The sequence below is a fragment of the Ambystoma mexicanum genome, chromosome 7q (genome assembly GCF_040938575.1).
Source record: "Ambystoma mexicanum isolate Mex_15411 chromosome 7q, UKY_AmexF1_1, whole genome shotgun sequence".
In the NCBI taxonomy this organism is placed as follows: Eukaryota; Metazoa; Chordata; class Amphibia; order Caudata; family Ambystomatidae; genus Ambystoma; species Ambystoma mexicanum.
In genome coordinates this window covers 407,776,935-407,799,732 of record NC_090941.1, presented here as the reverse complement: position 1 = coordinate 407,799,732, position 22,798 = coordinate 407,776,935, and the positions used below count along the sequence as shown (strand labels likewise).

Below are 22,798 nucleotides of genomic sequence, written 5' to 3'. Positions count from 1 at the left end.
TGTCGAAAAAAAGGCATTTGATCCTTTTGTTTTAGATCCTATCACCTAGAACCCATTTGATAGCATGAATTGTACTTTCTGATGTTTTCCAGGAATTGTTTTGATGGTGGTGTGGTCCCCAACATAAATCTTCCTAAAGGATCAAGAGGAGGGCATAGAGGAGTTAGTTTGAATTTCCCATTTGATTCCTGGTGACTGGTCTCCATGCTTCCAATCACAACATTTGGATGCAGATGGTAATTGTGATTTACATCATAATAAAATGCTGCTCTTTTTAAATCCCTCTACATTTAAATTTCCCTAATGGTTATATCTCTTGTCCTCATGTTAGCAAAGCTTGCTTCAGTTTGGTCTGATGTCTCATTTGCCCTGGAGGAGGTGGCTCTTGCCTCATGTTATCAAGTCTTGTTTTGGTTTGCTTTGACGTCTCATGTGCCCTGGAGGATTTTGCTATTGTCCGCTTGTCAGCAAGACTTGTTTCAGTTTGCTCTGGTGTCTCATGTGCCCTGGAGTATGTTGCTCCTTTCCTCATGTCAGCAAGTCTTGCTTCAGTTTGGTCTGGCATCTCATTTGCCCTGGAGAAAGTTGCTTGACTCCTCTGGTCGGCAGGTCGTGCTGTGTTTGTTGTGTTTCAGAAGCTCTTGATATTGATTTTCGCTTTGCATCAGATGGAGCTTTTCCAAGTGATGTTCGTTTGTTGGGAGGCATATTTCAGTCACTTAATGGCTCCAGGACATTTGATAAAATATCCAAGAAAGATTGATTGACTGTGCCCTCTTCTCGTGAAGTAAACGTAAGTAAACAGTAACTTTGCCATTTCCCAGATTTGACATTATTCTGAATTTTGCCTCCTACTGTAGTGAATTGGGGTGAGCATCAGTAAATGTGGGTGTCTATGCAGTACATTTTGTGCACAAAGTCAAAAAGGATACCACAAATCAGCTTCCTTCCCTTACCGCTCTGAGTGAGCTACCCTAGATGTATACACGTTTAATCCTTTGAATCTTTTACCCCAAAACAAGGGCTCTTAACCATGTAGTTGTTGAAAAAAATATACATATTTTAATATTTATCACAACATATCATCAATTCAAATACCCAATATTAAAACAACACATACATTTGTTCAAACCACATACTTGACCACATATTATTGTATGTGCATTTCCACTAGAGGCATAACAAACACTTGATATAACAATGTGTTTCTAGAACCAACATAGAAATATATCTCTTGAAAAATAGGCAAGGCAAATATTCCCTATTGCGTATCCTGTTGGTGCTGTCCTCAGGGCACTCAGGCTTAGTTCATGTTCTGGTTTTCACACACTGAATGGTGTACCACAATTTGCAATCTCTCTAAAAAACAAACAAACAACTAAACTTAAAAACATGGTTTTCAACTTTGTGTGCAAAAGAAATGCTGTAAAACATCTATAACAACTTCATCTCTGTTATTTGTATAGGCAGCAGGGATATATTCATTCTTAAGTGGTATCATTATTGACCACTTTCACACTTTTCTATAACAGACATGATTCACTCTCTTTATATCTTGTGTCTATAATTACACATTCTCCCTATAGGGTCTTCATTTCATTAGTCTAACGTTCTTTGAACAAGAGAAACTTATCACTCTAATCTATCACTGGGGGGACACTTATGATGTTGTTTTAAACCTATATGAATCAGGTGCCCCTCTATACTTGTTTCTCAATCATTTGTGAGTCACACATTCTGAATGCTCACCTCTTGTTGAATCAAGTATGTGTTGGTCAAGTATGTGTTTTGAACAAATGTATGTGTTGTTTTAATATTGTGTATTTGAATTGATGATATGTTTTGATAAATATTAAAATATGTATATTTTTTCAACAACTACATGGTTAAGAGCCCTTATTCTGGGGTAAAAGATGCAAAGGATTGAACGTGTATACATCTAGGGTAGCTCACTCGGAGCGGTAAGGGAAGGAAGCTGATTTGTGGGATCCTTTTTGACTTTGTGTTCAATCATCCTCACCCACTCAGCCCCTAAAAAGAGGATCATTGTGGCTCATGAAAATTTGAGGTACATTTTGTGCATCCAAACATAGACTACAATCTTGCCCCAGACAAATGAGGAATCTGTGCAAAATTTGGTAGAAGTGGGTTCAACAGTGTGGATTTGTATAGCAGGACAAACACACACACACACATACATTATTTTCGCATATAAGATTTTTGCATCCAAGCATAGACTACGATCTTGCCCCAGACAAAAGAGGAATCCATGCATAATTTGGTAGACGTGAGTTCAACGGTGTGGATTTGTATAGCCAGACAAACATACACACACACATACATACATACATTCAGCTTTATATATAAAGATAAAAATCGAATAATGACAAATAATGTCTGTTTTTAATTGTCTATATTGTTGTCCACTTATTACATGACAAGTCAATAAAACGCTATTTAAATTGAAATGATAAAAAAAAGTTGGAGAGGGAGTGCAGTGTGGGGTAGTAGTATGGGAGCAACTTGGGGTGGGAAGGGAGTAGTTTGGTGTCTGCCCTGTCCAGAGTGTGGGGAGCCGGCTTGCCCAGGAGGCCACAGAGGGGAGTGGGGGCTTGAAGAGAGGCTGTTTAAGAGAGGGTAAGGTGGGCATATTTTTCGTTAATGTGGAAATCTCCTTAAATTTGAAGAACTACTGCCTGGAGGGACCTTTATCAACACTAATGCACTTTAGCAGAAAACCGATTCATTCATCTAGGGCCTGCCGCCATTGGCTCTCCAGATGTTTTGGACTACAATTCCCATGGCACTTTACCATTGACTATGCCAGCTAGTGATGACAGGAGTTATAGTCCAAAACATCTGGAGAGCCAAGGTTTGCAGTCAATTGATAATTGGGGAATGTTTACAACGTTGCTGTCTGTCCTTTGTTCATCCTTTCCTTCATCACCATTCCTCCTCCTTGGCAGAATCTCTATGAAACGGAGACTGATTCAGATAAATCGACTTGGTCCTGCTATCAGTCCTATTTACCCCATACTACATTACTGCACACTGCGAACTACCCCATCCACTCACTATGCCATCATTCCCATTCCACTTCGAACCCGCCCCACAAACCTCCCCTCAAGATGCATGTCCTTCACCTCTCAGCTCTGGGAACAAAGATTTTAGAATTGCTGTGCTCATTCAGATAAGGTCAAACAGCAGCACCTTCTGTAAATGCTCGCAAGACACTATAAATGGAGCATCAGCAAAACTGTGACCGATACCCGTCTTTCTCCTTCAGATTCAATAGCCACTAAATTAAAAGACATCAATTGTGCTTCAGGAGTCACTTTAAAGATGCCCTGATTCATGTCAATGTTAGTAATGTAATGAAATGGGCAGTCCTACTGCTCCAGTTATCCCTGCAGTAGCCTCCACATGCCAAAGTTTGGCCATAAAAATATGTATCTGGGGAATGCATGTGCATTGTACATTTATTTTCAAATGCTGCAGTGCATTCGTGAACCGTGGTCACTAGGTCGAGAGGTGAGACACTTCCTCACAAGACCACTCTAAGGTCTGAGCAGGACTGTTCTGAAATCCCATGTCAATGTTGCACTGTACAGGAAATTGTCACGATTTATTGGACGGTCAGTCTCAAATCAGGGAGTTCCTTTCCCCCCCAAGCAAGGTGGTGCACAACAAAGTGCTTTGCAGATTCAACTTTAGTGAGCCCTCCAACCTATATAGTACCATTCAGCAAATACCTCTTTACCATCAATAAACTAGGAACCAGGCTGGTGTATAGTAAGAATATATATTTATTTCGATTTTTTATTAAGAATAACAGAACAGTCACAACAGCATCAGCCACAAATGCTGTGGCACTACACAATATCACAATTTTAAATTACTTGCACCATTTGACTGACCTATATTTCGAATGGACTTTCAGTTACTACAACACACAGGTACAATTTGGAGATGGGCAGTCATCACTTTACATCGTATTTCTTGCAATTGAACCCATAGAAAAATGTAAAACACACAGTGATTGCTTAGTTGGTTATCATGCTCTTTCCTCCCAGCAACTCCCACCCTCCAGGCATCAAGCAGATAAGACCCCTTTGGTGTGAAGGCAAGGTACAGAGAATGGGAGTGCAATGGGAAAACCGTTTTGGCTTTTTATTTGAAAGGCAAGGTTTGGGAATGACCTCTCTAGGAAAAATCGTTTTTCAACACACAATAAAGGTAAACGCAAGACTTTGGGGATTCTGGTTCGGGAATAAATGGGAATTAATGGGAAATTTCTTTTTGCACCACTCATACAAGGGAACTTCAATGCTTTGGGATTCTTGTTTGAAATGAATGGGAAAATGTGTTTCACACACTCTACATTCACTTGAAAGACAGAGTTTTAGGGTTACTTCTTTTTGGGATTAAGGACACCCCCTTCTGTACAGACGTCAGGGGTTTCAGGAAAATAGTCACCCAAGTACTTATTGTCTATACTAAACTCTAACAACACTCATCCTGCGATTTTTCTATATGGGAAGTACATGCAGCCACCCACTTTGATGAGCTCAAATATGAAAATATGTGTTTTATAAATTACTTCCTATTCTGAAAACAACCTTATATCAGCATTGAAGGGTTTATTATTAATAACAGAAGATATGGTATACATCACATTCCCTAAAATCCCTTAACCTATCAGATTTTAGATTCATTTACTATATAACTGCAGAACAATTCATGCAGTTTGTCACCTACCGTTGCCCACCATGGCATTAACTGAGTGCAAACCTTTTTTTGTTAGATGGCTTTCCTGAATGCATCTGGTCCGTAGATTGTGTGTGTGTGGAGGGGAGGGTTGTGCGGCAAGGTATAATTTGGCAGGATAATGGCAACTCACCACCCAGACTGCTGGGGCCACACAAAGCAAACATTCATGAGTCCCAGTAGGGGGACTAGACAGTTGGCCCGGTGGACTACCTCAAAATGGGGTGTATGATGTATGCCTGGGACTACGTTTGAGAGGTCAAAGAGGAATCTTGGCCTATGAGGGCTTTACAGGGCTACAGTCTCCCAGTCAGTCAGTTTGGCCCTAGCCTCCGAGTTCAACTCCTGTCTCCTTCATAGAAACCCTCCTTCTGAGTCAGCTTGAAATGTTCAATTAGCAAACATTTTAGGTGTGTGGACCCTAGCTTGAGCCCTTTCCCATACATATTGGAATGAAGCATTGTTAAACTGTCCAACCATGTACGTTTCATATTTAAATACAAAAATATAATGTAATCATAATTCCAGAAAAACAAAACATCACTTAAACCGATCAGCTTCCATTTTCCTAATTGTCCTCTCACAATTTTATAACATGGTGCATGATGCATTTTAATCAGTATCCGGGACAGACCTTCTTAGAAGCTTCCTCAGAGAGTGGGGTGAGGGTTACAGGGTGCTATTATTTATTCTTGACCTCAGAACTTCATCCATAATCCCAACTCATGTTTAAATTACATGCATGATACCAATATGACATTATTCAGACCTACGTTTTCTTGAGGCTATCGAATGGATACTGTTGAAAGAGGATGACATCAAAGCACCGGAAGAGTTTATTTTGGTTCTGTTACAACTTATAGCTGAGAACTCATATTTTCAATATAAAGACAATTATCATCTGCAAGTCTCAGGAACATCTGTGGGGGCCACCATAGCTCCCACCTATGCCAACTGTTTCATGTACAAATATGAAATGGATCACGTACTCACACATGCCACCTCGAGCGAACATATCCATCTCTGGATTAGATATATCGATGATATATTTGGAATATAGACTGGCACAGAAGCAGAACTCACCAACTTTTTCATTTACCTGAATCAAATTGACCCAAGAATTCAATTCACCCATGAAATGTCCAAGACTGAGATAAATTACCTGGACGTTAACATCAGAACAGGCATGAATGGGTATATCACCAATTTATTTCCTAAAGATACAGACAGGAATACTCTTATACATCAACTTAGTTTCCATCAACCCAGCCTCATTAGGAATCTACCATTCAGCCAATTGTTGCAAATCAAACGCATAGTTAGTGATCCAGATGACTACATACGTGAAAAGTCAGAAATGGGGAAGAAGTTTGTTGCCCCTGGGTATAAGATTGCTGAAATAGAAGCAGCTACCACCAAGATCGATCTGATTGAACGGAACACTCTACACTTACACAACAGAAGAAGCCCACAAGTGCACCACTATTGGTATAAGTTTCCAAATTCTCGACACAGAGTAATTGCATCAAAAATATCATTAAAAAGAACTGGAGAACGCTCACATGTGTCTTTAGAGTAGAGCATCTATTCAAGGAATTCCCAGTATTCGCATATCAGAGAAGTAGGAATTTGAGAGACAAATTGGTCTCCACCAAACCAGACAAGCTATAAACACTACAAGAGTTGGCACATTCCTATGCCTACATTGCTGCAACTGTGGGTTCATCACTAAAGGTAATACCATCAACCATCCCTGCACGGGAGAGAAAATCAAGTTCAAGAGTTACGCATCTTGTGACTCGTCCCATATCATTTACTCCATCAAATGCCTGTGTGGTCTTTACTACATTGGTCAATCTAAACGGTCAGCGAAACTAAGGTGGAACAAACACAGGTCCTGTATCAGTAATAGCAATCCCAATTCTGAGGTAGGCAGACATTGGCATGAGAAAAGGCATAACATGTTTCAAATCAGGTTTCAGATTTTAGAAACTGTGACAAAATCTAACCACATGAGAACATTAACAACAAACTGGACAGAAGAGAAACCTACTGGATCAGCCGTCGTGGCACACTTACACCAGGCGGAATGAATGAAGAGATGAACTACCTATGCTACATATGACTATGTGTAACATCTAAGTATTGCATTCATATTACTGTGACCATTTTCTCTCCGTGGAGCTCTTATATACATCGTTTTTGTGATTGTGATATGTTTACAAAGTTCCATTGGATCTGAACATACAACAGGCATTACATTTCGACACCCGACACCCGACATTTCCCATTATGCCGTATTTTGTGTACATCCACATTTTACATTTGTATATCTACCGCCGGCCACGTATTCCCATGTTAACATCCTCAATCAATGTGGTATGTATGGCTTCATTATCTGGATACATTTGACTGTTTTAATATGATGCCACTTTCCATTCATTTTGTGCACACATGTTGCTCTATTTATATTTGTACCAACCAGGGCTCAGCCCTGATGAAGGAGTTTCTCTCTGAAATGCTTTGGTTTATGAGCCGGATAGATGGAGTTGATGTTTGCCTCAACTGTTCTGTAATTAAAATCAAATCTTTTCTTTAATGCAAGACGCTTTTGGATCTTTTTGCACATCCCCTGCGCAGAACGCTTTATTTAGAGGATTTTGAATAGTGTGTAAATCTTACAGCAACTTACTCTTATTTTCTGAGCAACTCCTCATAGAATGCAGATTGCGAGCGTCTGGATAATTGTGTGGCTCCCACCCAGTTTTTTTCTGTTTCTGTGGATTCTGATCCGGGTGTCCTAGTATACTTTCTACCAGAAAGCTCCTCAAAACTACTTTTTTACATTTAAATAACGCATACTTCATAGAGAGATCCAAACTGAATTAACTGAACCAGTGGTGCCCACATTTTCTTTTCACCCTGCCACCCTATTACCACACTTCTCTTGGCCAATAACAGTGCAGGAAATTACATCTGCAGCTTAGATTTCGCTTCAATGGCAAAAGCCAAATCAACACAAAAACAAAGCAATTTTAAATGTTTCATTTTGAGTGCAGGCGAAATAGGAGGAAGTCTATTAAAATGAAAGACTAGCAATGTTCACAGAGTACCCCCCAAAACCGCACAGACTATCCAGGTTTAAAGATAACTAGAATACATGTAATATATTTGTTTAACTTCTGCAGTGATGGAAAATATAATTAGTAAAATAAACTTTAGTAAACAAAAAGAGACAGCATTTACACGTCTTGTAAAATTTCATATCGGTAATAGCATTTTGAGCCGTCGCAATGTCTTCCGGACCAATACTAATAAAGAAACTATTGCTGAATACGCATTGCCATTCTCGTTTGCTATTTCGGAACCTGTCTGGTAGATGCACCATCTCTGTTAATAATCAGACCGACCAGCAATCATGGGCCAAATGTATCTAAAAAATGGAGCAAAGTAATTGAACACCAAGTTTGCTGTTTTATAATATGAGATGGAGAAACAGGTTTTAGCCCAATCCGGTTTACTAAAAGTATTTGCACTAGGGCAAACATGAAGCAGAATAGGGGCCTGATTTGCAAGCCCTTTTTCAATGGGGTTTTCCCATTCAAAAGTGCTTTCGTAAATCAGGCCCGAGGGGTAGTATTACAGAAACAGTGCACTGGTGCAAATGCAATTATCACCAGTGTTCAGATGTGCCTAGTATAAACAACACATTATTTCAATCAGTTTTTTCCCAGACAACAGGGGCATCAGCGTAAAGTTTCTCCAATAACGCCCTAGATGTTTTGCAATGTATGCGGCATAACATAAACAAGAACTGACAAAGCCAATCGGTTTTGATGGTCCCAATATGAACGGGAATGTCATCAGACAGGCTGTTCTAGTTACCACATGCAACATATACCCTCACACGTGACTGTGCTGCTATCATATGCCAGGTGCAGCCTCAAATGCCAAAATAATGCAATCATACGGCTGCTATGTCACTATGTGTAAGGTATAACTACATCATATGAAACTGCGTCTTGGGGCTAGTCATCACATGCTAGGCGCCCCCCCCGCCCCCCTGCATGGGAAATCACCATTTATAAGGTGACGCCTGAAAGGTGCTGCCATCAGATGTAAAGTGCAGCCACAGACAGACTCCTCAATAATGCCATCACATGCTGGGTAGTAAAGTCGCCACATGTAATAGTCTCATAGGTGCTGCCATAACGTAGCAAGCACAGTCACAGGTGTGTCAATAATGCCACTTCAGCACTGCTGACATTAATTAGAGTCCCCATACAGCATTGGACCTTTTGTTCGTTGTGTTTCAAGCGTCTGCCATGGTTCCTTAACAAAATTGGAAAAATGCCAGCAGCTCTACAAAGCATCTTCCATCTTTTTCAAGAGGCTCAAAGTAACTTTAAAACTTCTGGAAAGATATGTTAAGGGGGAAGGGTGGACATGTTGCTTTAAATGTTTTGGGCGACCTTTATGTAGGTATTGAGCAACTTTTTTTCTCGTTCCTAATAAATACTCCTTATAGGATGCTGAGTAACATTTGATTTGAATATGCGTGCGTGCATAGACATAGAAAGCATAGCATGTTCATGTGCCTGGGCCTTCTATTTTAATCAGAAATTCTAAAAGTAGAATATGTAAATAGAGTGAAGTCACATGTGACACAGCACCACCCAGTAGCTGTCACTGGAAGTTCGCCTCCAGTTCAGAGTCGCATGAGCAACGCATTATGGATATTCAAATTAGCCCTAAATTCCAGAAAAATGTAAAATTGGGCAGTGCTATTTTTATTCATAGCTTCTTCTACCCAAGAAGACTGTAGACAATTTCATACCGGTTTCACCATTGTTAGGGATCATCGGTGCAGTATAGTCTGACAGCCTTGTGGTTGGAGCATTGGGGCGGCAAACGTCAGCAAGATTATCAGCAATTCTATAATGTAAATAAACCTCCCAGTGACATGGAGGCCCCACATCGTTCAGCAGATGAGTGTGACCCTAATTTGCATGTATATTGACATCATTATAAGTGTCACCAATCTGTGATGTTTGAGGGTATGGAGGGCAGCGACATTACAAGAAAGGAAATCCTAGCAAAGGACCTCAGTAAAATGGGTTAAAGACTAAACACTGCGTGAATGGCAACCAATGTGTAACAGCACAATGTGCACAACTTGCCCCATTATCTGCAAGACTTGTGCACTGGCCTGCATGTGCAAGTCCTGTGTAGAGGAGCCAAAGAGCTTTGGAAATCTAACAGGTAAGATCTAGGTGAGCTTAGCTAACAGCTGCAGGTACTTAATTGTTAATAATGTCCGTATCAAATGTGTTGGATAACAGCAGCTCTTATTCAAGGTGACAACTCTGTTTGTGATATGCATTGCCTCCACCCACCTGCATGCCATTTGGCAACTGGGCCCCCCGTCGTGGTGCCCCGTGGCTTCACATCCATCATTCACAGCTAGTAGGCCATGTGGCTCACATCTAAAAGTAACAGATTGCTGTTCTGCCCCCACCTAAGAAAGGTAGATATGAGGCAGGGGGTTACTATCTATTGATGGTAACTCCCTGCCACACATCTACATTTTTTAGGGGGCTAGGAAAGTAACACATATATCTTTATTTGCAAACGTGCATGCATCTAAAACAAAGGTATCACTAAATAGTGTGACATACGGTCTATTTCACTTTTAAGTCAGAAAGGAGTTATGGTTTTCAAGTGTTGGTGTCACAATTAAGCCAAGAGACACATGGCATTGTTATGTGCAGTAAATACATGGGGTGCACTGTAAAATTAATCACTTCTGGTCAATCCTGATTTTACAGAAAAGTCCCTGGGAGATTACATGTTTTTCCCAGGATCACAGCCCTTGGTAAAATAATGAAGCTGGGATTTGAGGCCCCTCTGCAATTTCAGGGCTGGGTCAGATCCCTTCTGAACATTTGCTGTGACAGAGATGTGTGTTTTGATTTCAAAGAGCCACACAACTATTTTACTTCACATATATGTCTCGCAGAGTACATAAGTAATATGGTAAACCAGCCTGACAACATATACTTATATAAACATGTTAAGCAAAAATGATCTGATTGTATCTTTATTGTCTGCATTCTGAATGGAAGACTGTAAATACCACAATGCAAGGTAATGTGAACCTCTACTTTCAGGGCTTATTGACACACAACAAATGAAAGTATGTAAAATGTCACCTGCCTATTGTCATTGCTTGCACAGAATAATAGAGAGTAACACTGGAGACTGGTAGAAAAAGAAAAGTAGCAGCCGGTGCGTGAAGCATTTGGGTAGTAGAGGGCATAGAAACAGATATGCAGACTTCGGCATCCAGGTAGTGAGAGCAGTGCTTGAAATATGGAGGAGAAAGAAAAAGGGACAAGCAGGAGCATTTTGTTGGGACATCATAGTCAATGTAATCATCATCTTTCCAACTATTAATCAGGTTAGTAGCCCAATAAAATCAAAAGGGCATGCTCCTTTCATGACAAGGTTCCTAGCCTTGGTCTGTCTGTCACTAAAACCGAATTAACAAGTGGATGGAATTGGCATTAGGGAAGCCAACTCTGCTAAATTCTTTTGCAGGACATTTTGAACGGTAGAAACCCATGAAAAGCATTTCCTTGCTCACGATTTGAGAACTCGTTATGGAATATGGTGTCACCTCCTTATGCAAATATATGGTGATATTAGGGACCTTTACACTATGTACAAACATTGGTGACAATCAGGAATTCCCTTTGCATTTTCAAGGCATAAGTAAACTTAAGGTCAGATCTGGAGGACGTGTACATATTGTATTTTTCACAAGTTGTGGGAGTTTTTTTTGTTTTATTGGTCTTCCTTGTATTTTAGCACCCAGAGCGGGGTGAGCAATCAATCAGGTTGCTCGGATCACGGGCTAAATCTACCGATCCAAGCCTGCGTTTCAAGCAAGGCCCGGCGCCACTGCTGCTGCCTCAACCTGTTGTCCCCGCTTGCCACAATGGAAATGGAAGAGGGGCTCCGTACGGATGGTACACCCCATTTAGGCGCGGGCCAGTTTGGCACAACCTGTTAGGCGCAACCAGCCCGGCGCAGGGATGATTTGGCACCAGAATGTTTCAGCGCGGCAGTACTAGTATTTTAATTAAATTATGTATAGATGCTGTTTCGAACTCTGGCCTGCAGGGCTGCAAAACCAACAAGCTAACCACTAGGCTATAGAGATGATATAATTTTTGGATGCATCAGTTACTTATATTAATGTTGGTTATTCAGAATACGCTATGGTTAATATAAGTAACTGTTGCAGCTGATATCTATAAGATCACTATAGCTTTGCTGTTAACAGCTCAGCCTTGCAACCCTGCAGGCCGGGGTTCGCAATGCCATAATTCCATATTTAATATTTCTGTTTCATGAAATTTCCAATTTAAATACATTTTTTAATAACCTTGTGCCGAACCGGCCGCACCGAAGAGTGCACGCCAAACCGGCTCCTGCGGTGAAACTGCTGCACCCAAGCCGGCCCGCGCTAAACTGGCAGTGCAGAAATGTCCTGCTGCGCCATACGGAGCCCCGTCTTCCTGATCCATAACGGGCATCTTTAGTAGGTATTTTGTTTGAATGAACGGGACGATTCCAACAAAATACTTCGCTCTTAGCACCCCTGGTTGCCGGATTTGCAACCCAGGGTGCGGGTGATTATTGCGAAAGTGTGTGAATGATTACCCAGGTGGAGAAAAAAGCATCATCTCACATTGCAAGGAGCAAGATTTGCAGATATTTAATGTTCTTACTAGCATTTGAACATTTTCTGTATTTAAATAAAGTGCTTTATTTACATTTTGCACAAATTGGTCAAAGCCCTCCAAATGCAATTAATATTCCGTCCTGTAATTTGGCAGAGCAATGTATTTGTTCATTAAGCCAAGTCAACTGGCGACCCGGCTCTCCCAACTAGCACTGGCAGACGACTTCCAACGAAGGATGTACATGTGCTCTGCAATCCAAACCTTTTTTGCTTGAAGGCAAAGCTGGAGGGGCAGCTGTAATAAAATTACCAACCACTCTCCCGCATAGGCTACATGTGGCACAGCAGGCCTACATTCAAGACGGTTGGCCATCCTGCTTAGCAAAACATGATTTGCATCCGTCATAGGATAGAGGGGCTGGGGAACATATCCAAACATGACTTTTGATTTTAATTTTGAGCAATAAAGCAGACGATCCGGCGAAAAACGATGACTGCCTCTCGCATTCATCAACGGAGCACCAATATTGCTTCTTAAAACATGACAGCACAGAGGGAGGTGCACGCTCTGTTCCTGCAAGTTGTCAAGACCTGCAAGCTGCCAGGACATAGGGTCATCGTATCACTGCAGAACACAAATACCTGCTTCCTCCCACTCAAGTATGAACCAGAGTAGCATTAATGACTTTATCTATTGACCCACTCACGAGTTACGAATCATGTATCCATAAACGTAATAAAACACAAAACAAAAAATACAAGCGATTGATTCTTTCTCGTCCCTCTGCCTTGTCCTTCCGTGTGCTTCCATCTCCATACTTTCATTAATGAGGCATAGAGCCAGGTTATGTTTAAAAAGCATCGAAGCAAGGGGGCGCTGCTGAGCAGCAATGAAGATGGTGGCCTAGGTGGGAACTGCAGCCCAGCACAATCCTAAACCCATAAATATCCTGTAAAGTGCGGACTTCTGATTACCAAAGTCTGTGTGGAGGTGGCAGAGGGTGCCTAGAATAAAGGGACCGGGCCACTGGCTGACTCGATAATGCAGGCGGCAGTAGATCGTGCGTTGCAGCTGGCGGAAAGGAGGAGTGATTCTCTCTGGAAAGGGTGGTGGGCTGGCCTGGGCGAACTGTAACGGCAGGCCGAGTTGGAGTGCTTCCTGTCGGAAGGAGGAGCAGAGTAGTTCACGCAAGGTTGCTGTTGTGCCCTTGGGCTGGCCCCATGTATCGCCTGAATGCTCTGTTGCTCGCCGGGTATTCGCTCCCGTTCTGTTCGCACCACGGGGCGGGAGGGCGTGGGCACCAGCGTGGGGATCACGCTTTGTACCAGGTCTCCTGAGGCGGCGAGGTGTCGTCGGCATCTGCCTGAGTGGTTAACCTGTGGGCTCAGCCGGAGCCATCGAAGGAGAGGAGGCCCCCAGGCGCGGCAAGCACAGATCCTGAATTAGTATGGGAAGAGACGGTGCTGATATTGTCGCCACGCTCTGACGGGACCACTGAGCACTGCTAATTGAGGGCTGCACCTTGCAGCATATATTTAAGGGTGGTGGCTGCAGGCGAGCAGTGCTGTGGTGGTGGCCAGTTGCCGCTGTGTGGCGTGGATAAGTGAGGTGGAGCCTTGATCTGCACATGTGTCTTTTTCTTGGTGACTATCCTGCTGTAGCTGTTCTGCTGTGCCTAACTCTGCTCACAGTGCACTGTTGGGTGTGGAGAGGGGATACGATGGCGGCATCAGTTGGGGGCTCATTTCCTGGGGCCCCATGAGTGCGGTCATCTGACTCGGGAGGCCAGCATAGGATCAAAACACTGCTGCTGTGTGGAAATTGCCTCTGTTGGCTGCATTGCATGGACTGAAAGGCAGCATGTTCTGTGGAATACATGCTTTGATGGAAGTAACCACTGATCCGTAGGTGCTGACATTTGGAAAGTGGTGGGAGTGCAGTAGAAACTCTGAAAGGCAGTGTTGGTCCAAGGTCTGGGCCAGGCTTACTGAAGTGCTTGGAGCGGGCTCCACTGGCGACTGAGACGCTGCTCAGGTGTGTGTGGTTAAGAAATCTACTGGCAGCAAAACATATTGCTTGGCAACAGTGGGGCAGTATGACAAAGGGTGCAGGGAAGAAGCATGGCCCAATGGATTCATACAGCAACACTCCTGCAAGGAATCCAAAGTCTGACGGTGAAGAAAATAATGGTGGCCCGAGTGTGGCAGAAACAGCACCACTTGAGGATCAAGTGATGTGGCAATGCAGAGCGGATTCATGTCTGTCAATATTAAGTTGGATGACATTGTGGCAAATATTAGTTCACTAAAATCCAATTGGATAAAGAAAGTGTCCGCATTATGGCAGCTGAGACCAGGATAGGGGAGGTGAAAGATACAGTGGGGCAACATGGCCGTGCAATCACTAATTTGAAGGCAGAATTGGCCATGGTACAGGGCAAATGTTATGAACTTGAGTCACGCTCATGGCAGAATAACGTGCAGATAGTCGGTGTGCCTGAGAAAGCCTAGGGGGGCCATGGAGCTGTTTGTGGAGGAGCACCTCCGGAACCTATTTGGGAGAGGGACATTTTCGGCACAGTTTTTGGTCGAGTGTGCCCATTATGTCTTGGTGCCTGTGCCAAAGCCTGGGGCCCCTCTGCGCCCTATCATCACAAGACTGCTGAATTATAGGGACAAAGAACTTATCTTGAAAATGTCTAGAGATTTGGGAACACTCTGTTACGAAGCCAGTAATATCCACATTTATCCAGATATCGCTGCTGATGTTCAGGCTCAGCGGAGGTCGTATTACTCAGTGAAGCGAATGCTGCAGGCTAGACAGATTCACTATGCCCTGATATTTCCTGCCAAGCTGCGAATACAACATGAAGGTCAGGCACATTTCTTTGACAGTCAGCTGATGCCACTGCCTTTATAGAAGCATCAATACCATTGCTGCCAAGAGACCGCAGGAACATTCAAAGTCCCACCCAAACAGCGGGTGGAGCACTGGATGATGGCACAGAGTGAGTAGGACATCCTAGTTGTTGTCTATTAGACATTGGAGTATCTGTGGAGGGACACAAAAATATGATGATTGGTTTACGCCGGGTTGCGTGGATGGCCTGTCAGGGCTGTTGCTGTTCGCAACGCACCCCAGGAGGTTTCCATGGATAGAATGGTGCTACATCATCAGGTTGCAGGAGATGGTGAGGGTGGGGGGGTTGTTGGGGGTAAGGGTGGATGGGAGAGAAGCCCGGTTAGAGTGGGGCAAGTTAATAATGTTCTGGTTTTGTCGGGTGGGAGTTCAATATGAAAGTTTGACAGACATGCTGATTACTGGTGATAATTCTGGGATGAAATCCGCCCTGAGGGGACGTGTTCCTGTGGCGATCCATGCTCTGCATTTATGTTTATGAGGGAATCTATTACCCTACTTACCTGGAATTGTCAGGGCCTTAATAACCCAGTAAAAGTCAGGAAGGTATTGGCATACCTTAAGCAATACCAGCCAAAGATAGTTCTGTTACAGGAAACAAATTTGTTGGGGCCAGTGCAAAATGGGGCAGCAGCGGTTTTATACTGACTATTAGTCCCAGGCAAGGGGGGTCCTTACCTTGATTCATCGATCCCTGGCCCCTCAGGTGGACAAACAGTACATAGATCCAGCAGGGAGATATGTGATGGTATGGGGAAGGATTGCTGGGAACATGCTAGGACTGGTCAACACCTATGGTCCGAATGTTGATGATCCGTCATTGTATGGTCGGTTGTCTGAGCTGATTTTGCCTGCCCCTGATGCTCCATTATATGGGGGGGGTGACCTTAATACTATTCTTGACATCATAAAGGACTGTTCCACTACTACTCTACGCGGCCTTACAGGTGCAGCGCAAATGTTAGCGTAAATAATGGCTCAGCTGGGACAGGCGGATGTATGGATAAATAGATACCCTGATGCCAGGGAATATATGTATTATTCGTTGGCCCACAACCCGATGTCCAGAATAGATTTCTGGTTGTTATCGGTTGAACGGCTGTCGAGAGTATGCAGATGCAAGATCCACCCTAGAACACTGTCTGGTCATTCACCAGTTGACCTGACCCGGTGCTGGGTAGCTCCCCAGGCCCTTGGCCCCTGTGTTATTGGATGAGGGTGTGGTGTCCTCCATTCAAGACAAAATTGACCGATTTTTGCGATAAACGAGGGGTCAGTTTCCACCTTTTCATGGTATGGGAGGCATGCAAGATCTGGGTCCGTGGGGAAATGATATTGGTGACTGTTGGGTCACTTAAAAGGAAACGGCAGGAGGTAGATTAGGTGGAAATGGAATTGAGGCAACTAGAGAATTAATATGGGGAGTCTAATGATAGGTCACTACTAGGGGTAATATGCAGAAGTTCCGGGAACTGGCGGATAATGAGGTTCAATATATGGCAAGGCCTATCCTGGCGTGGAGGTATGGTGAGGCCAACAGACCTGGAAGACACCTTCTGAGGGTGGTGAGTGTCACCCATCACTGGGATCACGGAACAGGCGGGAAAGGTGTTAATTTCCGATGATGACATCAATGGGGAATTCCTGAAATATTACACAAAATTGTATGCCAACGCTGATGAGTGTAGGGATGCAGAGCTAGAATACTATATGGGGGAGATCACGCTCTCGGGCCTGCCGGGCAAGGCACCCCTTAGCCCTGGATCAGCCGGTGACAGTGGAAGAAGTGATGGCAGCAATGATGTCACTGGCATCTGGGAAGGCCCCCCAATCAGATGGCCTGGGAATAGAATTGTACAAAGAATTTTGGCAGTCTCTGGCCCCTCGGCTGCTTCAGCTGTGGGAGGAATCCTTTGAGTTGGGTCATCTCCCGCCTTCCCTCGCAGAAGCAATTATTACGGTATTATTGAAGCAGGGTAAGCACATGCATGAGCTGGCCTCTCTCTTTAATTAATGCTGATGCGAAGAAATCTGCGAAAAATAATAGCATCCTGGCTTCTCCCGTACATGTTACTGCTGGTGCATCCCGATCAGTCTGGCTTTATCCCTACCAGATCCACGGCATTGAACTTGAGGGGGCGGTTCTGAGTGATTTCGCAGATAGCCTGCAAGCCATGGCGTTTGCAGCATCCCTGGATGCAGAAAAAGTTTTTGATTCTGTTTCATGGACATTTTGGGGGTAATTTTATTTGTTTTGTATGGCTGCTATATGCAGGCCCAATGGCTAGGGTTCGTACCAATGGTGTGTTGTCCCATACCTCCAAGCTGGACTGGGGGATCCGGCAGAGGTTCCCCCTGTCTCCACTTTTGTTTTCACTTACAATTGATCCTTTGGCACAGTTGGTGAGAATGTGACATGGACATAGGGCTATCCGAATATTAGGGTCATCCCAAATCATCTTGCTTTATGCGGATGACACTTTACTGTATGTGCAGGACCTGGAACAAAATCTTGGACCGTTCATCGAGGATGTTGTTGAGCTTGCATACTACTCTGGCTACAGGGTCAATAGCATCAAGTCAGAGTTGTTCCCTCTTGCGGAGAGGTCCATGCTCTCCGGTGACCTAATGGGGTTTAGGAGGGCCCCGATCTGATTCAAATACTTAGGCATTCTGATCTCTAGAGCTCATCGCTCATTGTACGATGACAATCATGAGAGCTGTCTGAGCGGTCTTGCTACTAAACTTGAGCTGTTTACCAGCCTGCCCGTGTCATTGTATTGGCGACTGGCCTTATTAAAAATGATTGTGGTCCCCAAAGTGTTGTACTACTTCGGCAACACCTCGATATGGCCTGGTCACAGATTCTTTACGCAGTTACAGTCTCTGGCAGTGGGGTTTGTGTGGGGGACGGGAGTGGGCCAGATGAATTGGGAGTGACTGACAGAGCCGTATGAGCAGGGGGGTGTGGCTGCACCAGACTTTGAGTTGTACTACATACTTGCACAGGCACAGTTTGTCGGATATTAGTATTCCACAGAACCGGGACCAGTGCCTAATGCATTGGAGAGGTATGGGACATCCCTCACTGAGCACAAATCGGTCACATTACCAGATAGGAACGTATATTTGTGTACCTTTGACCCGGTCCGCAAGGCGGTGAATGCATGGGCACGGCTGTTCCGCAGACTTGAGGTGACGCCCCGTATTGTGGGGCTGTTCCCCTGTGGAATTTTCCTGGTCTTCCTCCTGCATATTATTTGGATATACGGACATCCTGGGACAGGGAGGGACAGATGGATTTGGACAATTTGTACTCAGAAGGACGCTTTGTAACGGTTGAAGAATTAGTGGCTAAATTAGGAAGTAGCCCCATTAAAATCTTGCAGTACTATCGGATGAGGTTGGCGGTCCGCCAGGGATGGCCGTCGTTCCCGCAGAAGCCTGAGACACAGAAATGCATGGATTTAATTGTGACCGGGGTGAGGCCAGGAGGCTGGTCTCCAGGCTTTTTATACTGGTTCAGACCAAACAGGCTTCCAGGAATGGGGCGCTCGAGAAGTGGGAGCGAGATTTGGGGAGAGAATCAATGTTTTGGTGTGTAAATGCGGGTTACTGTATTCTGTGTAAAATCGATATTTTATTGTATATCCCTGTGGACGTTCCCTAAGTTGTTGTATGAAATTGCTGCCATGTCTATCTGGTTTCTAAATAAAGTTTTGTTTTTAAACCATCAAAACAGTAACGTCTCCAGACTCTTGATTGGGGTGGCCCAAGTGGGACACTGAGTTAGGCAGGGATGGTATGAAGAACACACACATAATGCTCATAGTCTAGGCTAATGGGGCAGCACCTGGGGTGGCCAATCAGATTCCAGGGGTAGCACGTGCCGCCCCAGGCCACTCCCTGGACAAGATTGAAAATGGAATGCTTCTAGAATTGACGCACGTTTTAAAGGTCAATATGTGATAAAAGTATACAAGATGATTACAATTCATGTTTACATATATTAACAGGAGAGCAGAACGCACACGCAAACAATGTAAAGCAAGCAAAAGAAACCCTGGGGTGTGGTTTGGACGGAGATGGGTGGGAATGGGTGGACATGTATAGAGTCATTAGCATGCCCTTTGCGGTGCAATGGGTGGGTCCATACCCGAAGGATATCCGCAGGATGTATCCCTCCTCATGTACCTCTAGCATTCCCATGCCAATAGTTTTACCACATAGGTAACTAAAACCTAAACAAATGTGAACACATGTGGTTTTTCTTTAAATGTATTTCTTCCTAGTGCAAAGGTTTTTAGATAATACGGAAAGGGACAAAACAGGCGCTGCATCAGAGAGTTGGCTGCATTCGCCCGCCATTTCAGAGTAGAGAGACTCAACAGGGAGTAGAGAGCATCATATACTACACCAAAGCACGGCAATGCAGCATTCTAATTCGGAATAAAGTCTGGCCAGACAACCCATTGGTGTAGCAACACTGATCAAAACTACCAGCATGCTAATATACAAATCCATTAAACCATTTCCTTAAGTACTATCAGGGTAATTCATAGAATTTCGCAGAAAAGTGTCGCAAGCGGCTGGCGCAGAGTGTCCGCGTGCGATTGTGTGCGCCAGGAACGTGCGCTAAAACCGATTTCCGCGCACACCGTATTCATGGATTTTAGGCTCCCAAACCAGCCGTGGCGCAGAGAATCGCAGCGACCCTGCAGCAGCGCCAGTAACGCCCCCAAGAACGCCCTCGCGCAAGGAAAAGCCATCAAAATCGCTAAATCATCGCAAAGGGCTGCGCTAACCCTGGACCAGTTCACCGGGCTGGCAAACAGCAAACGCCAAGCGGGGAACGTGTATTTCAGGGGTGCGCGGGAAGTTCCACACGCGATTGGCCCAGTGCGAGCAGGGTACGTGTATTTCGGGGGTGCGCGGGAAGTTCCACACGTGATTTCATCAGGGTACGTGTATTTCAAGGGTGCGCGGGAAGTTCCACACGCGATTTCAGCAGGGTACGTGTATTTCAGGGGTGTGCGGGAAGTTCCACACGCGATTTCAGCAGGGTACGTGTATTTCAGGGGTGCACGGGAAGTTCCACACGCGATTTCAGCAGGGTATGTGTATTCCAGGGGTGCGCGGGAAGTTCCACACGCGATTTCAGCAGGGTACGTGTATTTCAGGGGTGCGCGGGAAGTTCCACACGCGATTGGCCCAGTGCGAGCAGGGTACGTGTATTTCAGGGGTGCGCGGGAAGTTCCACATGCGATTTCAGCAGGGTACGTGTATTTCAGGGGTGCGCGGGAAGTTCCACACGCGATTGGCCCAGTGCGAGCAGGGTACGTGTATTCCATGGTGCGCGGGAAGTTCCACATGCGATTCCAGCAGGGTATGTGAATTCCAGGGGTTCTGGGGAGTACTACACGTGAATTGGCCGTGTGGGTCCTCCCAGGTGTACGCTCGACAACCTCCACGGCCCCTGCAGGCAGCCCACACCACGGGGGACTACCCTGCACCCCTGCTCATGTCCCGCAGGCAGCCCATCCACCATGGGCATGCCCCGCAGCCAACCCACATGTCACCTTGCACTACTGATCAACAATGCATGTCTCCCACCACCCCCACCCCCCAGCAGTGCAGGGGCAGCCTCCACCAGGCCCCCACTCATGTCTCCCACCACCCCCACCCCCCAGCCACCATGGGCATCCCCCACCAGGCCCCCACTCATGTCTCCCACCACCCCCACCCCCCAGCAGTGCAGGGGCACCCTCCACCAGGCCCCCACTCATGTCTACCACCACCCCCACCCCCCAGCCACCATGGGCAGCCCCCACCATGCCCCCACTCATGTCTCCCACCACCCCCACCCCCCAGCAGTGCAGGGGCAGCCTCCACCAGGCCCCCACTCATGTCTCCCACCACCCCCACCCCCCAGCAGTGCAGGGGCAGCCTCCACCAGGCCCCCACTCATGTCTCCCACCACCCCCACCCCCCAGCAGTGCAGGGGCAGCCTCCACCAGGCCCCCACTCATGTCTCCCACCACCCCCACCCGTGCAGGGGCACCCTCCACCAGGCCCCCACTCATGTCTCCCACCACCCCCACCCCCCAGCAGTGCAGGGGCAGCCTCCACCAGGCCCCCACTCATGTCTCCCACCACCCCCACCCCCCAGCAGTGCAGGGGCAGCCTCCACCAGGCCCCCACTCATGTCTCCCACCACCCCCACCCCCCAGCAGTGCAGGGGCAGCCTCCACCAGGCCCCCACTCATGTCTCCCACCACCCCCACCCCCCAGCAGTGCAGGGGCAGCCTCCACCAGGCCCCCACTCATGTCTCCCACCACCCCCACCCACCAGGGGCAGCCTCCACCAGGCCCCCACTCATGTCTCCCACCACCCCCACCCCCCAGCCACCAGGGGCAGCCTCCACCAGGCCCCCACTCATGTCTCCCACCACCCCCACCCCCCAGCCACCAGGGGCAGCCTCCACCAGGCCCCTACTCATGTCTCCCACCACCCCCACCCCCCAGCCACCAGGGGCACCCTCCACCAGGCCCCCACTCATGTCTCCCACCACCCCCACCCCCCAGCCACCAGGGGCACCCTCCACCAGACCCCCACCCATGTCTCCCACCACCCCCACCCCCCAGCAGTGCAGGGGCAGCCTCCACCAGGCCCCCACTCATGTCTCCCACCACCCCCACCCCCCAGCCACCAGGGGCACCCTCCACCAGGCCCCCACTCATGTCTCCCACCACCCCCACCCCCCAGCAGTGCAGGGGCAGCCTCCACCAGGCCCCCACTCATGTCTCCCACCACCCCCACCCCCCAGCAGTGCAGGGGCACCCTCCACCAGGCCCCCACTCATGTCTCCCACCACCCCTACCCCCCAGCCACCAGGGGCACCCTCCACCAGGCCCCCACTCATGTCTCCCACCACCCCCACCCCCCAGCCACCAGGGGCACCCTCTACCAGGCCCCCACCCATGTCTCCCACCACCCCCACCCCCCAGCAGTGCAGGGGCAGCCTCCACCAGGCCCCCACTCATGTCTCCCACCACCCCCACCCCCCAGCCACCAGGGGCACCCTCCACCAGGCCCCCACTCATGTCTCCCACCACCCCCACCCCCCAGCAGTGCAGGGGCACCCTCCACCAGGCCCCCACTCATGTCTCCCACCACCCCCCAGCCACCAGGGGCACCCTCCACCAGGCCCCCACTCATGTCTCCCACCACCCCCACCCCCCAGCAGTGCAGGGGCACCCTCCACCAGGCCCCCACTCATGTCTCCCACCACCCCCACCCCCCACCATCCAGGGGCAGCCTCCACCAGGCCCCCACTCATGTCTCCCACCACCCCCACCCC

The 22,798-nt window shown here is 46.6% G+C and overlaps 1 long non-coding RNA gene across 1 annotated transcript in view; it reads right to left on the bottom strand.

Annotated features, from left to right (window-relative positions):
• Window positions 1–1,039: 1,039 nt before the first annotated feature.
• LOC138527866 (uncharacterized) overlaps window positions 1,040–22,798 on the bottom strand; it is a 97,921-nt gene continuing 76,162 nt past the window's right edge. The window contains exon 3 of the long non-coding RNA XR_011284073.1: window positions 1,040–1,359. This is a non-coding gene — a long non-coding RNA (uncharacterized lncRNA). The remainder of the gene's footprint in view (window positions 1,360–22,798) is intronic.